At 36.6% G+C, this 17,136-nt stretch overlaps 1 protein-coding gene across 2 annotated transcripts in view; it reads right to left on the minus strand.

Annotated features, from left to right (window-relative positions):
• Positions 1-17,136, minus strand: part of SEMA3D (semaphorin 3D) — a 204,377-nt gene that overhangs the window by 173,508 nt on the left and 13,733 nt on the right. Inside the window, exon 1 of one of the 2 annotated variants that reach the window (XM_041723208.1) lies at positions 14,304-14,370. The exons of the other annotated variant lie outside the window; for it this stretch is intronic. The gene's annotated coding sequence lies outside the window, so the exon portion shown is untranslated. Of the gene's footprint in view, positions 1-14,303; positions 14,371-17,136 lie in introns of those variants that run through there. 2 annotated transcript variants of the gene reach the window in all.

Here is a 17,136-nt window from a genome sequence, read left to right on the forward strand (position 1 = left end):
ATGCAACTTGACCACAGATGGTGCCAGGATTCTAGAAAACACAATCAACAGAACAAAGAAATGTTAGAAGCATACTAACAATTCAAGCTCGAGTCTCAAAAGGACTCAAAAATTTAGCTTTATCTTCCACAGTGTGTTCATATTCATTAATGACTTGAAATGTAAAGTAGTTCAGCAGTTTCCAGAAAGGAATAAAATGGGTTAAGTCCTTTCAATATTGCTTCCAGTGATTATAAATGTTGGTTTGCAATACAGTCTTTTTAAAGATTAAAACGTAAATGAATCACTTATATAATTAGACATGTGGGTAGATATAAAACCTTGAAATCACCACCCTTGTGGGAGTGAGATGGCTCCCCACAGAAGGAAGCAAAGAATTCCCAGGTGGAGCTCCATCCATAATAACACATGTTGCTGCATGTCCGTGGCTGCCATCTGTGTCTTCCCTGTGAATCATACTGGAATACCCATCCCATCACGGGAAGAAACTGTGAACTACCCACACAGGTATTATTTTTGGATTATGCTCTCCAGGTCAGCAAAACAAGTATGGTACCCACCCACCACTTCACACTCCAATATTCACAGTGGTACCTAGAAATTTTCTTTTATTAAATAAAACCCAAGGTACAGATTTCACCATTTTAAGAAAACTCCTGATGTTCAATAGAACTGAATCAAGTCAAATTCTTATACTGATCTAGTCATTTTCCATTTGTTTATTTTTTTAAGATTTTATTTTTTATTTATTCATGAGAGACACAGAGAGAGAGAGAGGCAGAGACACAGGCAGAGGGAGAAGCAGGCTCCATGCAGGGAGCCCGACGTGGGACTCGATCCCGGGACCCCGGGGTCACGCCCTGAGCTGAAGTCAGACACTTAACCGCTGAGCCACCCAGGGCGTCCTCCGTTTGTTTTCATTAGAAATTTTTATGCACTTGACAAACTTCCATCTCTGCACTTTAAGAATCAATCATCTTTACCTGCTGGGTACCAATTTCCAATTTTTAATACACATGTGTGCTTATCTCATCTGAACTTCACCTTCGAAGTTAGGTATTATTATTAAAACTCCAGTTTACAAATGCTAAGCTGAGAATCAGAGAAGTTACTGAGAAGCCAAAGTCAGGTTGACATAGGAACCAACAACAGCAAAGACGGGCCTCTTCTGACTCCATGTCCTGTGATCCTTCCACTGCACTCTATTTCTGATGGGATTCGTGTCCTCAATCACAGCACCAATAAACATTTAGAGTTCTCACAACGGCAATTATTGTGTAAAGCCACATCATCATGAGTTTCTGGGGAGTCACTAGAGCAATTTCCCTAAAAGTATTACTGTAAAAAAAAAGGGGGGGGGGAATGAAAGAAGCAGATGAAGTAGATGAGGTAAAAAATAAGAACAAAACTTAGTGGCTTAAGTTTCCAGAATATGTAGCCATTTGTTTTACAGAAGAACGGCATTTCATAGTTGATTAAAATACTACTCTTGGAAATGACAGTGGAAGGTTCAGGTACATTTAAACATTTGGAACAACAAGATAATCTGACATGAACTGGGGTGGAGTGAAAACAATGTGGCAGAGGTGTATTAGGAGGGTGAGGCAAAACTTACGGAAGAAGAATGTGGAAAAATAGTGGAAGGTCTGTCAAGTTTCCAGGAACTGAAAAACAAGCAGATGCACAAAAAAGAAACTTGGCAACTTCTCTCCAAATGCACCAAGGAGCAATCTGCAGAACAGAAGGTTCCAGTAGCCGAGAGGAAATACACTTAGCAGAGGCAAACATCATCTTGGAACTGACTGAAAGGAAAATAACATTTAAAATGTTCAGATTCCTTGGAAGACAGAAGTAAAGGAACTGATTCGACTGTGGAATGTCACAGGGCAGAGGTTTAGAGGCTGGGGACATCCCCAGTGGTGAGCTAATGGCCTGGAAAGGACAGGGATGTGGTATGAAAAGTGAGGGAGAGGAGAGGGAAAAGCAGTATATTCTAAATGGTAATTTACATTTGAAGGGAAGGGGGAAACTCCCAAAAGAAATGTGCAAACATTAAAATATAGAGTGAACAAAGAAGAAATTAAAAGACAGGCCCTGAAAGTGCCTCTCCAAGAACTTTAGTATTTGCGTATTTGAGAGCCTCAACTCAGGAAATAAACTGCCTGGGTCCATATCCCGTCTTCACCTGTTAGTCGGAGGGAACTACAAGTTATTTAAACTCTGTGCCTCACTTCCCCTCACCTGTGAAAAGTAGAAAATAGTATCACTCACCACGTAGTAGAGTAATAACTCAGTAAGACAATTCTTGTGAAGAGCACAGTGCTCATGAGAGAGCAAACAGTAAAATAAAACTAAATTTTAAAAAATCATGAGTATTTGTAATAGTTGAAAAGTAAGAAATGGAATTTTAAAAAAACAACAACAATAAAGGCTATAAAGACTGAAAATCTAAATGGTAAATAAGAAAGATTCCAACAGAAAGGATACAAAGAGACTGAGAAAGATTAAGCCTGCTCTTTTTTAACGTAATAAGAAAAAATGAGAGATGTTACTTACAATTTATCTGATCCAAGGCAACTTACTATGAAAAATGTGAATTCATGGAAAATGGACAAAGCAGCCCCTTATTTCTGAAAGAATCAATTCAGAAATCCAGCTTCAATCATCCAGAGGTGCCCTTCTCCTCATTCTCAGAATGGTCTTCAACTAGCCAAGTGTTTCAATTCTGATTCAAGTAAATAATCAAGCATTTCGTGTTGGAATGCCCTTTCAAAAATACTAACGAAAAGTAATTCCTATCTTCCAAATATAAATTGAATTAAGTCATAGATGCCTGTTCCAACAAAGAAGTCTTAATATTTATTTATTTTTTTAATATTTATTTTTAAAATGGATCAATAACAATAATAACCAACTTTGTAAAATGCTCATTATGTGCTAAACCCAACATATTTCATTTCAAGCTCCTACAGACATTTTTTTTTTTTTAATTTTTTATTTATTTATGATAGTCACAGAGAGAGAGAGAGAGAGGCAGAGACACAGGCGGAGGGAGAAGCAGGCTCCATGCACCGGGAGCCTGATGTGGGATTCGATCCCGGGTCTCCAGGATCGCGCCCTGGGCCAAAGGCAGGCGCCAAACCGCTGCGCCACCCAGGGATCCCTACTACAGACATTTTTTTAACCCAAAATAGATTGTGATAAAATTGATACTCAGAGCAGTTAAACTAGTACTTCCTTTAGGTCATGTAGTCTTTCAGTAGTACAGTATGGATTACCAGTACAGGTCTATCCAAGGAGAAGTCTGCTCCATTAATAATGTTTCTATATCAAAGATTTTTTTGAATGATAACTTGAACTGAGCCACTACATCACATAATGCCAATTATCTTAGATTTTAAGTAGTTATTTAAACCAGTATTTAAAAAAATAATTAAAAAAATAATTTTTAATTTTGGTAAAACAAATGTAATGTGAAATTTACATCTTAGCCATTTTTAGGTATATAATTCAGTATCAAATGCATATTCACTTGTTGTGCAAGAAGCTCCAGAAATTTTTCATCCTATCCAACTGAAACTCTATATACCCATTGAACAAGTCCCCATTTAAACCCTCTTCCAAGTCCTGGAAACCATCATTTCACTTTGTATTTCTTTCAGTTTGATTACTTCAGATACCTTATTGAAGTGGAACCATACAAAATTTATCTTTTTGTGACTACATTATTTTACTTTAGCATAATGTCCTCAAGCTTTATCCATGTTATAGTATGTAGCAGGATGTCCCTATTTATAAAGGCTGAATAGTTTTTCACTATATATACATGATACCACATTTGGTTTGGCCATTTATTCATTGATGGACAATTGGGTTGTTTCCACCTCTTGACTATTATGAATAATGCTGCAATGAACATGGACGTGCAAATATCTCTTTGATATCCTGTTTTCAAGTCTTCTGGACATATACCCAGAAGTGGGATTGCTGGATTATGTTGTAATTATATTTTAAAATTTTTTTATGGAAACTCCATACGGTTATCCTAAGATGCTTCATGAATCATTTTACATTTCTATCAACAATGCAAAAGGTTCCAGTTTCTCCACATCCTCACCAACACTTGCTATTTTTATTGTTGTTGTTTGGATTGCAGCCATCCTAATAAGTGTGTGAAGTGACATCTTATTGAAGTTTTGATTAGAATTTCTCTAATGATCAGTGATGTTAAGCATCTTTACATGTGCTTGTTAACCATTTCTTTTCTGTGGAGATAAGAGAATGTCTATTCGAGCTTTTTGCCCTTTCTTTCAATCAGGTTATATTGTCTATGGTTGTTATTGAGTTATAGAAGTCCTTTATATATTCTGAATATTAACCCTTTTCAGATATGTGATTTGTAATTATTTTCTCCAATTCCTAGGCTGTGTTTTCACTCCATATCTCCTTTGACAGAAATGTTCAAGTTTAATATAACCAAAACTAGTATATTTTTACCCTAACCTCTATCTATCTATCTATCTATCTATCTATCTATCTATCTATCATCTATCTATCCATCTATCTAAACCCTTATGAATATGGGCAACCATATTTCATGAAAACCAAGAATATAGACTTTTTGAGCCATTTAGCTTTTAAAAGATAAATTCAAGAAAAAAAAATAAAATGCCCTTAGTCATTTTCATTTCTCATAGTCTGAGCATCTAGCCAAGCTGTATTTGATTTTCATGTTTAAAGATCCATGGATTTTTTTTTCATTCAACACACAGCCTCTAAATATTAGCCAATTACTTCATCTGTTCTGAAGTGAAAAAACAGTGACTTGATCCAATGCAGAGGGAAACTTTCAGTGTTTCATGCTGTTGAGAGACTGAATGTCAGCCCCTGATGTGGCACATAAACTCTGTATAATACATTTTATATACTACTTTAGAATATAGAAACTATATAACATTCAACCCTATTGTATTTCTTTTATAGCAGGCCAATAAAATCTAGTCCTTTACTCAAGAAGATAACAATGTAATTTAAAAATGTATACAAACAGCTGCATTTTAAGCAAAATGTAAGTGCTATAAAAGAAATAAAGTATAAGTGAAATAGTTAAAAATCATATCTTGATTGAGATGGGAGGGAAATGGAGCGGAATCAATAAAAATTTCATAGTAGGGATGTCATTTAAGCTGGAATTTTAGAGTAAAATTTCAAGAGACACATAAGATATGACATAGAGAGGTTATATCATAGTTTTATGTGGCTAAGATCAGCATGAGATTACAGCCGAAAGCATTTAGACTGGATTCTGCTATCACTCAGGGCAAGAATGGGATGACAGCAGTGGCATCTGAGCATGGTTGATAATGAGGGGATCACACTGGCAGGAGAAAATCATGTCTTACCCAGAATGGTTTCATTACTTGTGGATTTTCAGTAACCTGATGCATATGTACATCAACATCTAAAAACTCACAACATTTTAAGTCCACTTCAGGTCATTTTCTTTTGACAAAGGAAGAGGCTTAACTGTTCCTGATCCCTCTCATATAAAATAGGAACAAATGTGTGTAGGAATTGCAAATCATGAAGAGAATATGTGGTAGAAAAAAAATAGAGATATATAGAGATATATGGATATACATCAAGGAAAAATACAAACTGGTTCACAAGTTCTTAAAAAAAATGATACAAACTGGTTCACAAGTTCTTATGTTTTCCATAACATAAAATTATATAAATACATACCCAAGCATATTTGCTTCAGGAATTTTTAATCAACAGGAAAAGGTGCCAAGAAAATAGCACCAAACAGATTTAATAACCATGAGTATCTAAATTGGTTAGAATGAGGATGCTTTTACTTTTATCTAATACAACATTGCATACACCTACACACACACATACCCATACACACACACACACACACACCTATATATATATACATATAATACTTAATGTTTTAGTTTTGCTTAAATTTTATATTTTTCTATAAGCCCTTGATCCTGTCAAATATATTGTTCCTAACCTAGATAAAGGTTTGGAATGCAACATCCTAAATTTGTTAGGGCTTATGATTAAATGAGAAAAGGAATATGAGTTAGGAGACTATTAAAATAATTCAGGCAAAAGATCATGAAGGTTTGAATCATGGTGTTGGCAGTGAGAATGGAAAGGAGGGAAATTTTAAGAAAACTTGATGAACTAAGTGGAAACAGAGAGCAGAGGAAAGTGATAATAATAGCAGCTAACATTTACGCAGGGAACAGACACTATCCTACACTGTGAGCTAGCTCACTGGTTTATTTAATCCCCACAGTAATCTATTAAATATTCTTATTATCCCATTTTATAGATGTGGACACTAAGAGAGATATAATAAGGCATCCAAAAGCTATAAGCCAATAAAGTGGCAGAGTCAGAACAGGAACCCACGTCGACTAAGCCCAAAACATATGTTCTGCATTGGATTAGAAATGATTATTGTGCAAAATTCAGGCTATTCATTGGATGGTGGTAATAGAAATAAAGAAAAGAGGTTAAGAAGTTCAGTAAAGAACACAAAATGTTAAAAACCCCTGGTTAATTTTACACATTTGCATTAAATATGTAGAAGGCCAGAATGATCTGTAGATAAGAAAACAGGAGAATGAGGTTTTATACAAGAGGATATAACAGATTATGACCAAAGCAACTGATTATACCATTGTTTGAATAATGGTGCACAGGTGCTGTGAACGTTGAGTAGAAATCACCAAATTTTCAAAAGTTGGATGAGAAAATGTCCTGAAATCAACACATATGAATTGGCCCGAGAGAAGTATCTACCGAGGGTGGCTGGTGAACCAGAAGTATGTTGGAGAGCGAGACCTCAGTGGGTAAGAGAAACAGTAAGAACAGGACACACATAAACGGCAACAGCTTTATGCATGTGGTAAAAGCCAATTATTCCTGGCATCGGTCAGTACCGAAAACAGCACATGTTGAAAACAGTAATGATGGTGACTAGAGAGCCAGGCCTGCTGAGCTCAGTCTCCCATCGCCCACAGGCCCCTAGTCAATGCTTCTCTGAGACCCGGGCAGACAGTCACGTAGGCAGTTCCCTGCTGCCCCTCACCTGATACAGGCAGGTATAAACCACTGTGGAGATCATGGAGCACTGACCAGATTCTGTGTCCCTGTGCAGGAAACTACATCAACTACATCAAAGCAGCAGCATAAGAGATGTTACAATAGGCTGATTTTGTTTTGTTTAAAATGCCTGATGTAGAGATCTAGGCTGGATACACGGACAAATGGGACCAAGAGTCTCTGGAAATATGGAGGATGGTCAAAGGTAGAGATGCTCTAAAGGACACACAAAAAATTTCAGTAGACGTGAAGAAAAGAAATGAAAGAGCTAGAATAATAAGAGTTTCAATTATTGTTAAGTTTTCACATTTAGATGATAGCAGACTTTTTTAAAGATTTTATTTATTATAGAAAGTGCATACACAGAAGAGTAAGCATGAGTGGGGGAGCAGTAGAGGGAGAGGGAGGAGCAGGCTCCTGGCTGAGCAGGGAGCCCTAGGTGGGGCTGGATCCCAGGACCCCAGGACCACGACCTGAGCCAAAGGCACGTGCCTAACAGACTGGGCCAGCCAGGCCCCAGTAGTAAACTTTTCTATGAAGCTGATACTATTGTTGGAGATCCATTTGTTTATATTTTAGTAGGGATATGATTGTTTCCCCTAAAAATTCCCTAGGTTTGTTTTTATGCCATCACAGAAATATCCTCAGGAAGAGTTATAAGCAATCAAGCTCTACCTACATAGAGGTACAATCAAAAGACCAATACATATAAGAAGGGAGAATGTATTTTCACATCTATTCACTTCATCGGCTTAAAAAAAACATATAAAACTTGGGGAATTATTATTCCAGGAAGGTTGGAATTTCCCTCTACAGGAAAATATCCACAACTGAAAGATGTAATGCAATAAATAAATACATGATTAAGAGAAAAATAAGACTGCACATCTGCTTCCTGGTAGAATTATGATGAATACATTGGGAAATGTTGCTTTTGGTTTCTATTATTAAAGGTGACCACATCAAGAAAGTATGGTATTGTTAAAAATGTTATCTTTGTTCACACAAAGATGATAAATGGACAGTGACAACACTTCAGATGTCTATACCTCCCACAAATAAAGAGCCATTAACAACAAACCCATCACTGTACTGCATAGTGTTAATATGAATGTTTTTGATTTATTTATTCTGGATTAAAGTCTACACTATAGTTGGATAGTTTGACAGTATTGCATACCAGAGCTTCTTCCTTAATACATGTGGAAAAGGATGTATGTCTGCCCACATAATCTATCCATTACGTAGCATTTTGGGGTGGAGGATGAGTACAGTTAGACACCATATACACATATGTATGTATACTATACATGTACTATACTCCTTTATTTTTTAATAATGAAAAGTAGCTAGGTAGAGACTAGATCCACGGCAGCTCCCTTGCTTTGGAGATCATAAGCAGAATAAGAATCTTTGGTTACCAGACAAAAAATAAATTGTTCCTTTGGAAATGGTCATGATTATGTGGCTACTAATCATCGCTCAGGTCTATTTATCAACAATTCTGGTAGAACACGTGGTATGTCCTTTCTCCATTATCTGTCAACACGTGTAAGAAGGAGGATGCTTTCTCTGATAGGAGTGAAGAGACTTCAATTATAATCTCGGCTTTGTAACTACACAGTTGTATGCCTCCAAACACACGACTACTCTACAGACATGGAATATGAATTTCTCAAGCTGAGGGCTGTTCTTCCCCAAACATTCAACACTGATCTTAGAATACCGACGTTGTTCCTTTATGTTTAAAGAAGAAAAGAAAGGAGTGAGAACAGGAAGGAAGAACAGCAAGTAAAGAGGAAGGGGAGAGGGAACTCACGTGATTTCATCCTCAATCTTCTCTCTAAAATTAAGAAACTGCAGTAGACATTCTCTCAGTTTATTTTTTAAGATTTTATTTGCTTGAGAGAGAGAAAGTGCATGCATGCACATGAGCTGGGGAAGGGCAGAGGGTGGGGTATCCCGCTGACAGGGAGCCGGATACAGGGCTGGTCCCAGGACTCTGGGTCACCCTCTGAGCCAAAGGTAGATGTTTGACTGACTGAGACACCCAGGAGCCCTCTCAGGTTTTGTTTAAATTTTTTTAAGTTCTGAAATATCATGACTCAATGAGACAAAAAAAATTTATTTATTTTTAATAGATTTCCAAGTAAACATTCTGAGATTAACCATTTATCTGGCCATTTATCTGGTTTACCTGATTATTTCCAAGGCTGGAATTAAAACGATACTAGTTTGGTTAAATAAGTTTTAACAAAATATATCATGTTGGAGAAACTGAAAACTTCTGTACTGGATATGTAGATTCTATATATTCTATATATTTAGACTGTAATACAGAATTTTAGGAATACTATTTTCTGAACACTAGCAGGCTCTCTGTTACTTCACATATTATTTTTTATTGTTAACTGTTATTCTGAATGCAGGTAATCTAAAGCCAGAATGAACTGATAGTAAGGCAGCATATTTTCCTAGTTTATTAACTTAATAGTATGTAAGGCTATAAAAACCTCATCCTAGCACCTGACATTTTTTAAATTAAGTAACTACTGCTATTTTGTGAGACTTATTTTAGATTATTTGATTGAAAGAAGGACAATCTACCTAAGACTTCTTGACTTTCTAACTAAAACAGGAAAAGAAGAGCTAAAGTATGGAATTCCATTATTGAAACAAAATACTATTTTGCTGATGCAACCTATGACTTGGGATCTTATTTTGGCCTCTCATGATTCTACTTTGATTTTTTTTTCATTTGCAGTGACAAATCAACAAAGATTGATTGCTAAGTTATCAAGCTTTGCTTGTCCACAAAGATGTGGACAAAGTCTCTACCCTGAGGAGCTGCTAGCTGGTGAGGCATATAAAATATACCCATATAAATTAATATTAAATCAAAATAATTTATTATACAATGTGAATCTGTGTGACAGTAAAAATAAGTTACTGAACTTAGTTATGTTTCGTGAATTGTTACCCTGGTAAAGAAGGTGAGCTTGAATTAGTTTTGAAAAATGGACAGGATACTAAGAAATTTAAAAATAAAACAAAACACAAAGACAAAATGAAGGAACTCCATTCAGAATGAACAGCATGATCAACAGTGGATACCAAATGGTAAACATATATGATAACAAAATAAGGATTTACTATTTCATTTCACAAACTATTTAGGTAAGGTTGTCATAGGCTTCTATTCTTGATTTCATGATAGCTGCTTTAAAGTTGCTCTCTACACGAGCTCTTCATCTTCTGTATCTAAAGATTATTTCAGTGGGGTGCTTGGGTGGCTCAGTCTGTGAAGCATCCAACTCAATCTGGCTCAGGTCATGATCTCAGGGTCCTAAGATGCAGCCCTGCGTTGGGCTGCACTGGGCATGGAGCCTGCTTAAGATTCTCTTTTTCCCTCCCACCACCCCACCCACCCACCCCCTGCCCCCGTACTCTGGCTCACATGTGTTATCTCTCTCAAAAAATAAATAAAAATAAAATAATGTGTAAAGATTATTTCAATAACCTAAAATATTCAACTTCCTTTACCAGGAAAAAATTAATTAGGTATTCTATATCCTGCTGGAATCAAGTCTGACCTTAGACCTTCTATGTAGGGAGATATTATTTGTTCCTGTGAATTCTGGAAACAATATACATTCATTTCAAAAAGTGTAATATCAATGAGAAAATCTGAAGGTTAACACATATAGGTCCTCAGAAAAATATAAAACAGTTCTTAGGCTGAGTGCAAAGTTCTCGTTGTAATAAAATGCTCTGAATATACAATAGGACAAAATCATGAAATACACAAACAACAAACAAAATACACAAATTACAAAAAGTCCAATATAATAGTCTCAGATTTCTCTGGTACCTTTACTTTCTATTTTCATCACCACCGTCTAGTCCTTATTAGATCTGTGAAGAGTCTCTTAATTGGTCTCCTTGAAAACTATTCCTAGGACTATCTTCCTAAAACATGAAACCTTGGTTATTACATGGTTCAAAAACTTTTATAGCTCCCAATTACCTATGTAATAAAATCCGGTCTGTACCCTAGCCTTTCAAGGCTCTTGCAGCCAATAGAATAGCTTACTGTATATTGGTGAGAAGAAATGAAACTATTAATGCTGTTTCTTTTAAATAACAATTGTGTCAGGCACTGGGAGAGGTTCTTTATCTGCATTTTCTCATTTAATACTCACATGTATTTCGAATGCAGGGCTGCCATTTACTCCACTTCAGTGTGAGTAGACCAAAATTGACCTAGTTAAACAATTTACCAAATTTTCCCAGATGATAAATTGTGACTTCAAAGTGCACTCTTTTTCTGCCACTATATAGTGTAAATACTTGTGTGAATAAAATCATAACCACGATAGAAAAAAGTACACGGTGACAACATAATTAGAGTTTAAACTGCTTGCCAAGTAGATGATCAATAGCCCTAGACTGAAACCTACTGGAAAAAGCACTAGCAGAGTGACCAAGACCAGGGGGGAGTTCAGGGTTAGTAATTTATGTGTCCTTCCCATTTAAGTAATAACTGAAATGAGGAAAGTGAATGGATCAGTGAGAAGAGTCTGTAGAAAGAAAAGACAGACTGTACGTAAAGTGCAATTAGTGGGAGGAAGAGACAGGGGAAATGATCAAGCTGAAGAAGGAGCAGATACCGTCCAGGAATCATAGGGGCCCCAAAATAACAACCCTCGCAGTAGCCCACGGGTATTCCATCTTCCCTACCTGTCTCCAAACCTGGGCTACAGATCTGGAAAAAGAGTCATGATCTTGACCCAGATCCCTCTCTTTCTAGTTATCCTGGAACTCCCTGAAAAACCCACTACTAGCGTGGCTGGTCTCTACAAATAGCCCCTAAAAGTAATCATCTGAAAAACAAACCCTTCTTGCCCCAGAAAAATATATGGAAAAGTAATATAAATTATCACCTTTACTTAAAATTTCATCAAGACAGAAACCATATTTGTAAATATTCATTCACTAAAATAATTTAAAAACAATAGAAATAAGAGTAAAGTCATAAAAATAAAACAAGCTAAACTGACTCTTGATTCTATCTTTAAAATTGTTCCTTCTCTTGATTTGCTCTAACAAAATTACCCTTAAGTCAGAATAGAAAATGCCACATTCTAAAGGTATATATACAGAAAGAGTGATATATTGAGAGAAAGTGATCGGTTTTATGATTATTTAGAAAATATTTAGAAATTATTTCAAATAAATCCTATTTATCCCATTTCTAAAACATTTTATTTCCTATAGAATAGAATCTGGTTTTATAAATCACTATTGATACAAGATATATAATTAATATGATACACAATTTATAAATTATTATTACATATCAATGAAGATTCCTATGCAAAGTGGCAATTCAATGAACGGACTAATCTGAAACAGTACCAAGACAGGCATTAGAAAAGTATTTTCCCATAAAACATTATTCAGTTTCACTTCCACTTGTGCAGAAGCTCAAGTGACCTCTAAGTTCAATTTCTGGAAACTATCATTGATTAACATACTTGCTGCTTCTCTTAGTTATATTCCAGTGAACTGCCAAGGAGATGAAGCAACATGAAACAAAGATGTTCTTTGCATGTTAGATTGCTTACATCCCTGAGATGCGGGAGTTACTTATTTATCTCCCAGCTCTTCCTAAACTTCCTCCTTGAGAGATAAGGGTTTAGCTTCTCTTAGTGAGCTTCATCCCTAAGTGCTGTACTGCAGATTTCTGCAAGACCCCTCAAGTCCAAAATTTAGGGAGTAGAGATCCAGGGCTCTCTCAGTAGTTAGATAGCTCAAGTAGGGCAAGTTCAACACTGGTATGTGTGGTCTGGAAAAGGTCTAGTCCCTGGGCATCAGACTGAAATTAAGGAGAATGTGGTGGGCCAATTCCCAGCCCCTCTAGTGGCAGACAGTGAATTTGGTCACTTTGTTTCCCTTCACTCTCTACAAAGGGGACTAAAATAGAATATCCTGAAACTGTGGCATAGTAAGAACATTTGATGAAAAGTTTCAAGAGCAATAATACTTCATTAGGAGATATACAGTGATAAAGTAGTGGAAGCAAGCAAAGGGATGAAGTTGGCAGCAAGCCCATATGGGGGGATGATGCTAAAGAAATACCTATGCATTGGGTAAGAGAAATGAAGGAGGGGGAGAAAAGCTGTCGAACAAATCCGTATTGCTTACTTGGTGATGGAGCACAGCAAGGATATATGAAATATTACAAATCAGCAGTAGACAGCTGCATAAGAAAGGTGGGATGCTAAGAAATAAGTCTGGAAATTTAGATGGGGTGCATAAGGATTTTATTACTTGCTATTTAGCCTCTATAACTAGAGGCTGTCTTCTGTGACAAAATTTGTATTGATGGGTCCCTTTGCCCTGGATTCTTCCAATCCTTGTATCACGGCCTGTTGCAATGTTCTACCCAACTACAGGCGACCTTTGAACAATGCAGGCACTGGGATGCTGATTTCCACACAGTTGAAAACCCTTGTGTAACTTTTGACCATCCCAAAACTTACCTGTTAATAGCATACATATGTATTATATACTGTATTCTTACAATAAGTAAGCTAGAGGACAGGAAATACGGTCAGGAAAATCAGAATCGAGAATACACTTAAGACAGTTCTATACTATACTTACCTATACTGTACTTATACTATACTCACTATAAGTTCTCTTTATAAGATGAACCCTCAGTGCCTACATCAATATTGTCTTATATGGTACAAAACACTGTAGATGTTATAGTATCACTAACATCAGATATCAAAAACGAAAAGGTAACGTGAAAAAGAAATTCATATTTATTTACCGGTATAACAGGTCATGTGCTGATAATGAAGAAGCAGGTATATGATTGCTTTATGGTAGCCTAGTGTAATCAATACCTTTGTTTCATGGTAGCCTAGCCTATACACGAATGAGTGGTCATAAATTTTTATGGCATTCAGTATACAGTCATTCATAATACAGTATTGGAAACATTGTTATATTTTTTAAACCACTTTCCTGTGTTGACTGGTGAACACACAGTTACTCCATTTACCAGAGAGAGAGGCATACTGTCTGGTAATAGAACTCTTTGAAAGCAATGCTATAGGACAGTAAGACAACACATTATTAATTTTATATTAAATATCACTCACCTTACATACACAATGATCTACAGGATGACTATGATGATGATGGTGACATAGAAATGTCTCATACGATTCTTGTCATATAGTTACTAGATTTTCAACAAATAGAGTCACACACATACACAACAGGCTTATTAACCGTGTGGCATGATGATTACTTGCTGTTCATTAAGTAGAAGTGGATCATCAAAACATTTTCATCCTTGTGATCCTTATCTGTGTAGGCTGAAAAGGAGGATGAAGAGGGACGGTTGGTCTTGCTGTCCTAGGGCTGGCAGATGTGGAAGAGATAGAGGAGGTGGAAGGGGAGGCGAGAAAGGCCGGCCGACCTGGTGTGACGCCATGGAAATACACTGTAATGTCTGATTTTTTTTTTTTTTTTGCTTTTTCATTTCTGTAAAAAAAAAATTTTCTACACAACATCAACCTTTCTTCTGCTATTTGCTTTAATTTCAGTGCCCCTATCGTAGAAGAGTCTATGCTGTAACAGAAGTCCAAAGCAGTTTTGGATGACTGGACCTCTTCTGCCGGATTGTGTAATGTCAACTTGCTCTCTGCATTGCTTCTTCTACGTCTTTGTCCTCATCTGACCGGCACTGCTACAAAGGTACTCATCTTCATCAAGTTGTCTTCTGTTAATTCCTCTGGTATGGTGTCTATCAGATCTTTAGTTTCTCCAAGATCCATACATATCTCAAAGCCCTTCACCTTCCACTTTTTTTTTTTTTCCATATCCACAATCTCTCTCATGATTTCCTTGATTGACTTGGTCATAAATCCTCTGAAGTCATGCACAACATCTGGACAGTTTTCTCCAGCAGGGATTTATTGTTTCAGGCTTAAGGCCTCTCACAGCTTTTTTTTCTATAAGGATGACATCTTCAATGGTATAATCCTTCCAGACTTTCGTGATGTTCTCTAACAAGGGTTCCCTTCCATAATGTAGACAATCTTTTCATTAGAGTACCATGTGTAATGAGCCTTAAAGTTCTAAAGATCCTCTGATCTAGAGGCTGAATTAGGGACATTTGGTTGGAGGCAAGGAGGTCACTTTGATGCCTTTGGTGTTAAGTTCATGGGGTGCTGGGTGGCTATCAAAAGAACTTTCAAAGGCAGTCCCTTACTGACAAGGTCCTTCCTGATTTCAGGGGCAAAGCATGGATAGAACTAATCCAGAGAAAGGTTCTCAGTTGTCCAGGACTTGTTGTTATACAAACAAAGCCTGGCACCTGATGTTTATCTTTTCCCCTTGAAGGCTCAGGGGTGAGCAGCTTTACATATAAGGACAGTCTTGATCATAATTCCAACTGCATTTGCACAAAACTGTAGAGTTAGTTTATCTTTTCTTGCCTTAAATCCTGGTGCTCACTTCTTTTCCCTGCTAACAAATGTCCTTTTTGGCACTTTTTCCTGGAATAAACTCTTTCATCTCCATTAAAAACCTGTTCAGGTGGATATCTGTTCTCAATTTTTGTAGTGGTGTCTGGGAACTCATCTGCCTCCTCTTGGTCAGCAGAAGCTGCTTCTCCTCTTGCCTCGACATTTTTTAAGCCCAACCTCTTTCTAAAATTATGAAATCCTCTATTGGCATTACATTTTCCAGCTTTAGATCCTTCACCTTCTTTTTGCTTTAAGTTGTCATATAATGACTTCACTTTTTCTCAAATCATATTCGAGTCTATAGGTATGCCTTTCTTATAGCAACACTTCACCCACAAAAAGTTGTATTTTCTTTTCTTTTTTTTTGAGGGGGGGCTACATTTTCAGTAATAGTTTAAAAAGCTGTTCTTCAAAAAGTGGACGGTTTTTTTGCACCTGCTGATATAGCTGCAATGATGGATTCATTAACTTCCTTTTCTTTTTTTCTACAGTAGTCCTTACACGGGATTCATTTATCTTGAAATGGCAGGCAACCGCAGCTGCAGACCTCAATTTGTGGTACATATCAAGCATTTCAACTTTGTCTTGTAACATCATGACTTTTCTTTGCTTCCTGAGGGTACTTCCAGCATCACTAAATTTCATATGGTTTCCATGGTTTTATTGTAGGTTTACGGTATCGGACTAAACACCATGAAAAGTATGCGAGAACCACAAGAGGTCACTTTTTGCTATGATATGAAATTTACTGAAGAGACCAACTGTTCACATGGAGATGGTTAGTGTCACATCAAGTTTTTAGTGGATACTCCCAACACTTGAGATCACTGCAACAGCAACAGGATGTGGCTACAAAATTCTTTCAGTAGTACAGCACATATTACAGTTAATTTTATGCAGTTATGATTTAATACTGCATCTTCACATTTGTTTACATTTCTCTCGAGTGTGAATGGCACTATGATAAATTGATAAATTTTAACTTTTTATAATAGATTTGTGTATATTTTGTGGTAAATGATAAACTAGCATCTCCATATATTTTATGCATTCACAACATAACTTCTTAATTTTTCAATTATTCTATGCTATGTGAACTTTCTCAAATTGAAAATTTCTGGAAAATGTTCTGATAAACTTATCGAAAAGATATGTGCATCTAAGCGGACCTGTTTAGTTCAAACCCATGGTGTTCAAGGGCCAACTGTATGTCTCTTTAGACATACCTCTGTGCAAAATAAGGAAGTGGCAGCAGTTCAGTCCTAAAAGGTCACTCTACTATCCAGGAACAAAACAGTGAGGTCACCAAAGGATGGGTTTTTTAATGAAATGAATAGAATTCAGCAGATAAAAAACAAAAAGGAACTAGGAAGAGTTTGTAGATAGCGTGAGAATCTGCCCTGATGTGCAATTCGCAGCATCTGAACAAGGGTAAAGGAGAGGGAATGCTCGCAGATAA

The sequence above is a fragment of the Vulpes lagopus genome, chromosome 11 (assembly GCF_018345385.1).
Source record: "Vulpes lagopus strain Blue_001 chromosome 11, ASM1834538v1, whole genome shotgun sequence".
NCBI lineage: Eukaryota > Metazoa > Chordata > Mammalia > Carnivora > Canidae > Vulpes > Vulpes lagopus.